Consider the following 12,829-nt stretch of genomic DNA (forward strand, 5'->3'; position numbering starts at 1 on the left):
GTATTATATCAAAGCTGAATTTCCAGGTTTTGATAAGTCAGCTGTATTTTATTATAAGAGAATGCCCTTCTTAGGAAGTAGATACTGACGTGTTTAGGGGTAAAATGGGTACAATGTTGGCAACTGATTCTCAGATGGTACAGAAAACCATTATGCACTCGTGAAAAAATGTAAAACTTAGCAAGCAACTGGTAAACTTCAGTAAACCATATATATGTGTGTGTATATAATATATATTATATATATCGAATTTCCTTGTGCTGATTTTGTAACTCCTCTTTAAGTTGGAAACTACGTCACTATTAAAAGTCGTAAACAAACAAAACAGACTAGCTCATCCCTTCATAAATGGAGTCACTCAGTTCACAGTTAAGAGTTTATTCTTTTGTCATGGGGACAAAGAGGCGTGGAACCCAGATCCCCACCCTTGGGGACACCCCAGTCTCGTTCCATTATTCAGGTAACAAGAACTCTGATGAACATAAAAACATATTGTCCACCCCCTTCAACACTCCAACTGTGGCCAGCGGCACCAAAGGCTATCTGGGCGTGGGAAATAGCTGCTGGCTGGGACACCAGCTTCAAAGACGTGGGGGCAGATCCCTCGAGCACCCTTCCCCTCACCCAGCCCCCTATCCCACGCCTGTCCTCCCCTGCACGGTGTCTGTCATCGGGCTCCAATCTGCCTTCTCTGGCCGCAACGCAGAGCCCAGTGACGTCAGCGGGCGTCGGCTCGCTCATCCCGGTGGCTGGAGTTTCAGGCACATTATCGCTGGCTTCTCATGGGAAAAAGGCAAACGCGGCCTTTAAGTTCTGAACAGGAAAATTAAAAACAGTCACCGGCCGCGTACCTGGGTTACTCAGGAGCGGCAGCCAGCCAGCCTGGACCGATTAGTTTCATGTGGGCCGGAAGGAATCCGGGCGGAGGGGGTTCGGGCTGCGGCTCTGCTATTCGCTGCGAATTTTGAAAATTAAACCCTGACCCGCCGAAAGGGGAATGTGGCTCTGCAGATCACAGGCACGTGTGGCCGGCTGCAGCCCCGGGTTTCCATGTGAGATCTAATAAAGGGCTACACATGTCAGAATAAAGTTTTCCGTTCTTCCACTGGAACTCAATAAAAAAAATAAATGACGGTGAGCGGGCTCAAAATAGTCACGTCTTGGAGCTGCCAAGCGAAATAATTGAATATCTCTTTGAACAGAAAAGTCTTACACCCCCCAGGACATATTTTTCAAAATATTAAATGTCCTGTTAGTTTAGACCCCTTGCAAGCAGCTGCATTCTTTTTCTGAAACTGGAGAAGATAGTTTGCCTCGCCTATAATTGGAGAAAAATTCCAGTCCCATTAGGTAGGAAGCCTTCAAGTCGCATACCTTCAGAGCTGAAAAAATAAGGGACCCTTAACAGCACGCAAACTTTGAAATAGTGGAAATATCTCCCCAAGGTGGGCAGAAGCATTCATTTTGAACTAAAAGGGAGGAAGCCTTTCACGCCACAAAGTGGAGGCAATCGTTTCTCTAAATGTTCCTCAAACAGGCAGGAAAGCACTTAGCAACCAAATTAACTGCCCGAATCAGAATGCCCTGGAAGAATGAAGACTTTGGTCCTTGACTGAGGAAGCAGGGTGACAGGGACCTGTCTGCTGGTACACAGTAACGATTTCCATGTGCTAATCCTGTAAAGGTTAGGGCTCATTATTGGCTAAAATATGTTGCTTTCTAAGTAGTTCAGTGTGTTGGCTACTTCCATCCATAATCTTCTTAACGAGGACAATGGAGTTTTCCACTGGTTAGAAGACTGAAGAGCATAACCTTCAGGGCGTTTGCACAGTAACTGCACCAACCCGCCATTGCGAAGGGGTCTGCCGTAAGTCCCCGAGAGTGAGTGGCCCTCAGGAGCTGCCGCTCTCTTCCCTATTTCCCTTCCCATGAAAGTGTGAGAAGGGCAGAGGAGGAACCGGAGAAGCAGAAAAGAACAGGGGAACCCGGGTGAGGAGGTAGGTCACTTGTCCTCCAGGTTGGTCCCCACACAGTGTCGCTCCGGAACGTTCCATGGCACAGTAGCGAGAATTCAGTCCCTGTTTCCAAGCTCTCTGTTTCGCTTTGTATCTAGTAGTAGCAGCTCCCTAGTTCAGGGAAAGGGGGTGGGGTGGGCAGAGAGCCCCCTCCTTTGTAAAACCCACACCCACAGCACACCTGAGGGCTCTCCAAGGGACCCCCCCCATGAAGTTCCCTGTCCCTAGACGAGTGTGAAAATGGTTCATGTGGAACTAGCGACCAGAATCGCTCCTGCGCAGAGAAGCCCTCCCCTCCCCGTTCCCCCAAACCCTGCTCATCGCAGGCAGCTGGGTGTCCCCACTTATCTCCTTAACCCTCAGGTTTCCAAGCAGTCTTCTGGGTAGACATAATACTAACCGAACTTGACAAAACAAACTAGCAACGCAATAAAAGCAAAAGCATCTCTAAGCAGCTGAAAGCGAGCCATGAAGGCCCTCCATTTCATCGCCGGAATACAGCAGGGGGCGGCCTGCATGGGTGGAATCCAAACAGTGCCCCTTGGAGAGCGGAGTTCAGGCTCAGCTCTGAGACAGGGCGCCGCCGACCGGGGCATCCACTTCTCCGGTTGCGCCTTGTGGAGTCAGGGGAGCACAGGGTCATGAAAAGCAGAGTTCGTCCCGCTTCCGTCCCGTCTGGGCTGCGGCGGGCGTCTCCTGCAGGGTCATCCATCCGCCCGGGCTCGTTTCCAGCGCGCAGGTCACCCACCAGTCGGGGCGCGCGCATCCTGGGATGGCTGGAGCTGCTGCTTCTGGGAACAGCCGCATATCAGGGCCTGCGGCGACTTCGTCGTTAGAACCCAGAAAACGGATTAATCAAGACTCGTGGAGGACTCTTTTTCCACCGGATGACTGCAGATGGCGCTCTAAAGGGCAATTTACTCCCTCTCTGTCCTATCCATTTCTGTACTGCACCTGCCCCTACTTGAATGTGAACACACATAGCACACGCATGTATACGTGCGTGCATAGATATTTACGTGTGGACATTTGCATGCTTTTCTCAAGGGCAAGGACCTTACATGCCATGTTCACTCTTGTACTCCTAGAGTCTAGCACGTGCTGGGCACTCTCTTTACTTTTGGTGAATATGTGTGTGGCACTGTGTTGGTTAAGCTCCTCACACTAAGTAAACCAGGATTGGTTACCAGCATTCATTTACTTACTGCTTTTAGACACAGAGCTGGAAAGAGAAACATTGATTTGCTGTTCCACTTATTGATATGTTCATTGGTTGGTTCTTGTATGTGCCCTGACCAGGGATCGAACCCTCAACCTTGGAGCATCAGGACGATGCTCTAACTCATGGAACTACCTGGCCAGGGTGGATTATCAGTATTTTTTTAAGTGTGTGGGGGGAGTAAGGGGCGTGTGCACGTTAATTTGGTTTGATTCCTTCCCCGTGGAATCCAGGCCCTTGAAAATGGAGTTTTATTTCTGAGGTCAGAATTATCAGCGCCGAGTTGAAAGAAGTGCTCTTTCCAAAGGAATGTTTTTCTGCTCTCGACTTTTGCACACGGTAAGATGTGCAAAGAATGCGTGGCTTGGGGATCTTGTTTTCCTGGAGGAGTTTTAAATTCTTCAGGTTGTCATGATGATTCATGTGAATGACGATTTTAGTTAAGAACTTGGAGTCTTTGGCCAAGTAGAAAAAATATATACCGAAATCCTACATTACTACTTTGTTATCCGCTGACATGCCTGCCTTATTCAAAGGCTTAAAAGAAACCCAAAATGCTGTCAATCTGGAATTTTTTCCTAATGAATTTATAACTCATTCCAAACACACTGGTTTCTCCCTAGACAATTGGTTTCTAAAGTATTGAGTGCTGTGTCTCCAAGTTGGCTTGGGTGTATCATGCAGAAATGGAAAAGAAATTAAAATGAGAAATATCTACTTTGTTTTAAATTGAGCTGGTCATCCGTCATGAGTATTTGAAACAGGGGAAATAACTATGGAATGCATAATGCTGTTTCTCTAAAACCACTAACGTTTTGGAAAATAAAGCTGCTGCACGCAAACATTAAAGCACGACACAGAAATGCAGCAGGTGATGAGTTTCCTGGGAATTACAGCTCCAGGGCTCCCGGGCCGGAGACAGCAGAGTGGTGGGCACCTTCTCACGTACAGAGAGGTCCCCTAAAACCAACTGGCGAGGGGCTCCACAAGTCATTTGGGGCCAGGGGGAGGAGATAGTCACATCCATTGATCGGTGGTTCTTGACCTTGGGCCCTGAGGCAGGGATACAGGCCTAGGAAGGGAAGAGGAAAGATACTCACGGAGCCCGGCCAACAAACGAAGAGGAATCCGGAAATGTTCAAGGATAAAACCCTGGGGCAAAGTGGGAGAAAACAGAGTTACAAGAGAAGGCGTGGACAAGGGAGACGGTGGAATTAAGAAAGTGGGAAGATCAGAAACTGAAGAGGAAAGGGGAAAAACTAAGAGCAAGCAGAGGAGTAAAGCAAGATGGAGGGAGAGTGCCTGAGAGGCAGACAGTGGCTCACCCTGCCCTGGACCGCCAGCATTTACTAAGTGTTGCTCGTGCGCGAATGATTATCCAAGCATTTCCCATGTGCTTACTTAAAGTTTATACATCTTAAAGGCATAAGGCCTATCTTACACATTTCACGGCTTAAGAAACGGAGACACAGAAAGACGAAGTCCACTGTCCCACAGAACAGGGAGTGACAGAGCTAGGACTTAAACGGATTCCTGCTGTTGGGTCCCAAAGCCAACCTGTCTTTCTGACTCTGAGGGGTGGCTCCTGACCTCTCCTGTCCAAACTTCCTCCTGAAGACAATTTTCTAAGAATGAGCGTGCCCCCAGAACGCATGACCTTTCTTCACAGGCGCAGTACCAGGATCTCAGTCATTCTCATCGAGCCCTGAAGTGGCCACGGTCACCTTTCGAGCTTTGCTGAGATACATGGACACACGACATCGCGGGGTATGGTTTTCATTCCGAAGGAAAGGGCGCTTTTCTGCATGTTTTCAATTTCTGGAAATTCCACAGTTCCCCGTGTCAGAATACTTCCTGTGCCTTAAGAGAGTATCAGAATGTACTAGAAGCCTGTGACAGGCCTCTGATGCCGGCTGGGATGACACACTGAGGGGCTTCGTGGCACGGCTTCCCAGAATGACCCGCCCGTCAGGCTGGCCGCCAGCTGTCTCTCACGTTTGCTATTTTTAACAATACGGTTTTGTTAAAGCTGCCTTCCCAAATCACGGAGCATTTTTTTGGCGACATTGATCTTGAAAGGTTTATGTTATACAGATTTGGTCTGCTGCAGCACGGTATGGTTTTGATTTAGAGGGCATTTTTAGTATGACTACCAGGTTTACAAGTACCTTCATTCTTCTCCCAGGTTCGGTAATTGGTATTTTTCACGTGGCTGCCAAGCAAAAACCAGAACTCGGGCTTCAAAGCTGGGGTGCCCCTGACAAGGTGTTTCTCTTTTATAAGTGAACGGTTAAAGTCATCTTGTCACAGGTGTGGAACATAATATATAGAACAGATTCCTGAATTTTAAAGTGCATTAAATTGAGCTTATAAAAATACAAATTAATTACACGATTTTAGGCGCAGAACTAGAGGAAGCATCCGGAGAAAACAGTGTTAGGGTGAGGTACTGGAAGTAGCATCCTTTTGTTAATAGGCATCCTGCTGTAAATATGCAGTACCCATGCACCCCCTCCCCAGGCTTCCACGCGGAGCACACAGAGTTAACATCTTTCAAAGCAGAAAAGATACAAAGGAAGCATTCCAAAAATGTGACCTTTTGCCTTCTTTGTGATTGGTATCCTACAAGGATTCAAGGGTAGGGGGTGGAGAGACAAATAAGTCCTCGGAAACATAATTCATAGGAAGTTAGCATAAAAACACTATTTAAATATTGTTATCCCATCCATACGTTTCAGAAAATGTCTCAGTGCGTGTGTGCAATTGAGGTGTTTCCACATCAATTGAAGACAACTAAAAACATTGGTACATATGTATATGTATGTACTTTTCATACTAATTATACTTATTTCTTTGCATGTCTGTTTCCCCCATTAGGTGGGAGCTGCGCAAGTGCTCAAGGTCCATATCATGACTCGTTCTAAGCTCAAGGTCAATATCGTGACTTGTTCTGAGCTCAGTGCTGGGCACACAGGGGGCTCAACAAACACATGTTCAATGAGATAAGGCAGACCCTCCACCTATAAAGACACTGTCACAGAGGACACCTATAATTCTAAATAACCGAAGTTCATCTACTCTTGATTGCGTTTCCTACTGTCTCTATAACATAAAGAATATCAGCACTTGCCATTCCATAAGCATAGTGTGAAAATGAGGAGGTCTAAATTTTTATGGAAAGGAAAAGATGCCAGCACTTCTTACTACACTTCTTACCTTTATTTTTTTGTCTGCAATTTACCCTCTCCTGTCTTTAAACTTGATTCCTTTTTAGCTAATTTAACATGGCTGCCACGTGGCCGTGTTGCCTCCTCTACACTGAAGGGCTAGCACTAATCATTTCATGGGTGTTTCTCATCTAACGCGAACCACCCCCTGCAGCGGGTTAACGTGGCCCTGCCCCACTGACAGGCAGGCAATGAAAGACGCAAACAGGCAAAGGGAACCTGAGAATACAGAAGCAGAACAATGGAAAACAAGGTGCGGGGGAGACAGCATATCAAGTCAGCGGTGGAAAGACGGATGAGCCAATATTAACATTGGAATAACTGGTGATCCTTTTGGAAGAAGACACTATCATTAGATCCTCAAATAACCCCATAAAAATCTCCAATGAATTAATTAAAATGTCAAAAATAAGACAAAAGACAAAAAGTACTCCAAAAATATTTTCATGAACTTAGCTTGTGACATAAAAGCCAGAAAAAATTTTTTTAAAAGATATTGACAAAGCTGGCTATTCTCAAGTTCAAAATTCCATATGGCACCTTCCTCCCTTCAGGTTTGTTTTGTTGTGTTTTTCATTTGTTTGTTTGTTTTTTGTCATCCAATGGAGTAGTTCGGGCCACCTGCATTAGGAGGACCTTCCTCCTTCTCCCTTCCTTTGCATCCTCTTCCCTTTCCCCTGGGCCGCGCAGGGGCTGCTGGGTACAGGGGCGTCCGCATGTCCTGGGGCACAAGTTTGGTCAACTGTAGCCAGAAGATTTGCTTGTTACATGCAAGGTAATGGAGCAAGTAAGTAAATATATTGAGGTTAATGGGAGGCAGATTTCCTCACGTGGAAGAGAAAAGCTTGGCTGGGGGAGGGGAGAACCCTATGATCCTGGCTTACAATTAAAGGTACAAACTTATAGTTACTTATATAGATATAGAAATATATACAGATATGTATAATATGCAGATATAGATACATATCATACATACATATATTTATATATGTATATCTGTACATAGCACACATATTTATTTCTGCTAAACCTCTATGTATCTTTACATATCCATAAAGACATAGATAAACCTATATATATAGAACAGGTGTGTATGTGTGAATATTCACACACACATGTATACACAGTTTCCCAGCTCTGTCCACTGACAGGCCCTAAAAGCAATGAGCACACCGGGCATCTAAGTCTTTGGATCTAAACATCACTCTCCGCTAAGGAGAAGCAGAGCCCAATACCGTTACGCTAAATAGCATGGCGGGTACGGGCTGTACTTGGGATAATTTGAGCATCAAAATAAATAAGGACAATACAATCTTAATTGCATGAAAAGCATGATATAAAATGTCTGCAGATCTAGACAGAGAATGAAAGAATATCCTTATTAGTGGTTAGGTTATGATGAAAACAGGAGAGAAATATGGTGGAAAACATTTTGACGACATCATTTATTTTGTTTGAAAAAAGATCATTCTTTTATACAGCGAAAATACAGTAGCTTCACTACAAAACCATGATACTGGTAAGCTGTAAAAATCCCATAATGGAGACTGTATAACAACATAGAAAACTGGTTATGGTGGTTCAATATTTTTTTTTAAATGCTATCGCTAAGAGTCTGGCTAAGCCCCAACGTGTGTGCGTGAGGACAAGGACCAAGGGTCCTGCCGTCACCTAAGTCAACAGTGTGGGGACAGAGCTCTTCCCCATCCGACACAAGTCTTCTCCTTGCCCTGTCTTCCAGGGCTGGTCACAGGCCGCACTTTCTCCTGGAACCATAAGCCTTAGCCTCATCTCTGCTCCCCGCCCAGTTCACCCTGCCTCTGAGAAGCCGTCAGATCCGTCTGTTTCCCGGCTCTCTCCCTACGAGTGACCGCTGTCCTAGCTCCGGTCATTATGGACTCGCCACTGGTCTCTTTCCTCTCAGGTCACAGCCTCTGCGCTGTCACCGGAGCAGTCTCCCTGCACAAACATCACCAGCGGGCTGCGACGGACTTCACACACGCACAAACTACACTCCATACGCACAGAAATCAGCTCAGAATGGGTTACAGGCGTAAACGTGAAAGCGAAAAACTAAAACTGCAGAAAGAAAATCTCAGAGGAAATGTTTAAGACCTTAGGCTGGGCAAAGATTTCTTAGACAAAATACAAAAAGCACAAGCCATGTAAGAATGACTGATAAACTAAACACCAAAATAAAAATGTATGCCCTCCAAAACCACCATCAAGAAAAGGAAAAGGGTGCACTGGCCAGGGGCTCCGTTGGTTGGAGCATCATCCCGGGTTCAATTCCCGGTCAGGGAACATACCTGGGTCACAGGTTTATTCCCGGGTCGGAGCACATACAAGAGGCAACCAAACGATGTATCTCCCTCATAATGATGTTTCTCTGTCTCTGAGATCAATGAATATATCCTCGGGTGAGCATTTAAAAAAAGAAAGAAAATGGAAAGGCAAGCCACAGACTGGAGAAAGTATTCACAACACATACACCCACCAAAGGACTTGTATCCAGAACATATAAAGACTCTTCAAACTCAACAAGAAGACGACCCAATTTAAAGTGGGCAAAAGACTTGAACAGGCACTCCACACCCAAGGCTGTATTTATGGAAACTAAGCACATGAAGAGACAGCGCTACACCCACCCCCACCCAGAGTGGCTGCAATTAAACAGACGGGCCATACCGCATGTTGGGAGGATGTGGGGGGCACCTGGAACTTTTGAGAACTGCTGGTGGGAATGTGGAACTCTACACCTCGGAGCACTGCTCACCAGTTTCTGGTGAAGTGGGACGTAAACTTTCTCTGTGATCCCGCACGTCCACTCCTGAGTATTAACCCAAGAGCTCCGAAGATGTATTACTACACACAGACTTGCACGGGAATGTTCACAGGCACTTTATTGATAATAACCACCAAAGCCAGGAGCAACCCAAAGGTGCACCAGCAGAAAGTGGGGAAGCGTGTTCCGTCTGCACACACGGCGGTGGAGCACAGCTCGGGAGTGGAAAGGAGCAAACCACCGGTGCATGCAACGTGGGTGAGTCTCAGAACACGGTGCCCAGCGGGAGAAGCCGGGCACGAAAGAGGACTCAGGGCGTGTTGCCGCTCGCAGGAACCTTGAGAACAGATCCAACTGCAGCAGGGAGGCAGCAGCTGATTGGTGGTTGTCTGGGGCTGCAAGGGGGAGGGCCGTGGGGGAGGGCACGGGGAACTTTGAGGGTGACAGAAACGGTCTGTGTTTTGATTGTGCTGGTGGTTCCGTGGCTGCAGAGAGAGATGTGTGAGACACCTAACACTATGCCCTTAAAATGGGAACATTTCATTATGTACGAATCACACCTCAATAAAGTGAATTTTACAAGAAAATAAAATCGAGAGATTCAAAAATGTTACCTCAACGCTGGCTACCGAGGTCACACAGTGCTTCTGTCACCTCCCCCAAGCACCCCCATGCTTTTCCGAGTAAAGGTACGTGGTCTTCTGCAAAACTTCACACTAAGTGCAGATGCATCACGGGGTCTCCTTCAGAACAGTCATCCTGTTTCAGCACCCTCGACGTTATCTTTCAGTTTTTTTAAACAAGATTGTCAGTAATTTCACTGCAGTACATTTCATAAAATCCAAGAATGCAAACAACGTAATTTGTATAACAAGCTGTAAACTAAAATAAACGCACACATAATGTGTATTAGGCTTGTATTTGCTTAAAAAATTAAGCAATTTTTTTTTTTTTTTTTTTTTTGCTTAAAACCTCTGGCTGGTATCAGCTGGTGCCTCCGGGGCGGAAGGGTGCAGAGAAACACTCTGTACACCCTTTGAACTGTACACCACGTGCACACAGTAGCTGTTCTAAGAAGTTTCGCAGAACAGATATAAGCTGTTACCCATGAAATACGGTGACGTGTCTCATAATCAGAAAATGAACTTAGAGATGACGTCCTTATAGTCATACAGATGTCTAGCTCTACTGCTACAAATGGAGTGTTAGTCCTCAAACTCTCCTATCGTAACACTTGCCACTGAAACTCCATCATCATAAAAATGATGCCTTGATTTTATTAGTCATCATGTAGCATTGTTTACGTCACTGAAAATGCTTTCCAAACAAATCTACCCTCTTCTGTCTTTCTGCAGTTTGACTGTAAATGATTCTGAATATTAAAGCGTGTCAAGTGGCTCATACACTTCCAAACACTATACCCCCAAACACATTTTCAACCCAAAAGTAATATATCACAGACGGGGGCGAAAGTAAAGAGTAAGCCTTCAGGATAATGTTACAATAGAATTGTCATTAAACTCTCCATCAGAGGTCCAGATAAAGCCAAAACATGCAAAATAAATCTGTTCGCAGTCATAATAAAAATAATTCAAAATAATCTAAACATATTGTTCAGATAACCAGAAACTCACAAAGGGCTGTGTAAGAATTGTTTATTGTGCTAATGTGAGTAACACCGCACGTGTGTATGGTTCCAAAACACACGTGGAAAACAGAACTAATGGGTATGTAATTTTTTAAGTCTTTCATCTTGTGTTGAAAAATTATACAAATCAAAACAACCTTGAATGAAACATACACTGAGATTCGAAAAAATAAAAGAAGTTCTTGCCAGTAACAGTGTCTATGGTTCGATGTCAAACACGCATATAAACCATTAGGTGGCATTTACTATCAATCTCATCACTGTCTTCCATGTCCTTTTTGCCTGAGGACGACAGATGAGGTGTGGCATCCATTCTAAACGCACGCCTTGCTTTTGCATGTACCACAGTTTGAGCATTCTCTGAGAAAAAAAAAATAATCTTTTTCAAATTCTTTTGCTCAGCCGAAAAATAAGCAGCCAGGATCATATGTAGAGATTTTACCATTTTAATCATTAGATTGTAGAAAATCACTTTTTTACTTTAATAGATAAATGATAATCAGCCATCTCCTTGAATTGTCCAGTCAAAAACGGAAGCATCCCGCTTTGCATCATGTCAATTAGCCATAAACCCTAAACACAGAGATGAATTTCTGCCATCCAGGTATTCCCTTCCTTCTTTGTATTCAATACACCTTGTTCGTGCTCTACAATTAAAATAAAGTGACTGTTAAACACACTGGGGTGTTATTCTAAACTCTTCCATAATATCGTAAAATACTCACTTAGAAATGCAGTTATCACTACAAATGGATACAAATGCAATTCTTTCATTCTGGTTGGTTTTGTGGTGGGTTTTTTTTTTTGGTTTTTTTTTTTGGCCTCCTGGCACAGCGCCACACACTGTATTTTTTTTTTTGCATTCTGAAAAACCTCAATGTCCTGCTTAGGAACAGCTTTGAAAATTGGCTCCTGGCCTATTTGCAATTGATACCGGAGCTTAAGTACCTTTCCAGCAAAGTTACACTAACTTCAAAATATCAACCATTAAAATGTTTTTGTTTCGGTTACAACACTAATGAGCACCAAATGTTAGAATTTGTTTTAACAACCTAATACATCAAGGATTTTCTTAAAAGGAAAGGCTGGATCAACCATCCATTATATAACGAAAGGTAGATTAGTCAGTTCCAATATAGATAATACTTGAAAGATTTAATATACTTACGGGTAGAATCAAGCATTAAAAAAGCTAAATTCAGAAAGCCTGCTCAATTAGCCATTATATTTTTTTTCTCTATAAAAATACCAAACCCCTGGTTTCTTCCAAACGACACTTGAAAGCCGCCTTCCCTGCCTTAGCCACTTAACCTTCACCTTGCTTTTGCCACTCCAATAAAATGGGCGCTACCACTAAGCTTTTCGATGTTTTCTTCTGCCACAAAGGAATATAAAGTGTCAAAGTAAAAACTAGAGGAAATCTCAACCCAGAACCCCTGATACCATGAGATTTTAGGAGACACACGCGCACATGCTATTTTAAATACACAAAAACAAAGGGTAGAAAATGGGCTGTTCGGTGTATATTCTGAGAGGGAGCCCTAGCATGTAAAACAGGAGCACTTGCAGCATGACAGAGTTCCACGGGTGTCTTTCTTAGCCCCAACCCCACACCTCCCGAGGGGGTGACACACCAGTAGCTGCAGCGGCAACGTAGCTGGTAACACCCTAGATGGGCTGCCCCGCTGCGGGCTCCTCCTGGAGCGGCCCCGAGTTCCGACCCCGCCCACCCCCACCCAGGGCTCGCGCAGCAACCACCGCCAACGCCAAAGAGCTCATCTTTCTCCTCCAGCACTGTTTCGTTTTCCTTTCGTTTTTCGATCGCGGCTGCGATTTAACACTTCTTGGCCTTCAGTCTGGACTCGTACAGAACTCAACCACCGTATGCCTTTCCTTTTGGTTTATCAATGGTTAATCACTCCTTTTAACTGGAAT

At 44.8% G+C, this 12,829-nt stretch overlaps 1 protein-coding gene across 4 annotated transcripts in view; it reads right to left on the reverse strand.

Annotated features, from left to right (window-relative positions):
- The window catches only part of DISP1 (dispatched RND transporter family member 1), a 140,715-nt gene that overhangs the window by 98,364 nt on the left and 29,522 nt on the right, over nt 1–12,829 (reverse strand). Inside the window, exon 2 of one of the 4 annotated variants that reach the window (XM_045816720.1) lies at nt 4,335–4,386. The exons of the other annotated variants lie outside the window; for them this stretch is intronic. The gene's annotated coding sequence lies outside the window, so the exon portion shown is untranslated. The remainder of the gene's footprint in view (nt 1–4,334; nt 4,387–12,829) is intronic. 4 annotated transcript variants of the gene reach the window in all.

The sequence above is a fragment of the Phyllostomus hastatus genome, unplaced genomic scaffold (genome assembly GCF_019186645.2).
Source record: "Phyllostomus hastatus isolate PE091 unplaced genomic scaffold, TTU_PhHast_1.1 phas_contig_148, whole genome shotgun sequence".
In the NCBI taxonomy this organism is placed as follows: domain Eukaryota; kingdom Metazoa; phylum Chordata; class Mammalia; order Chiroptera; family Phyllostomidae; genus Phyllostomus; species Phyllostomus hastatus.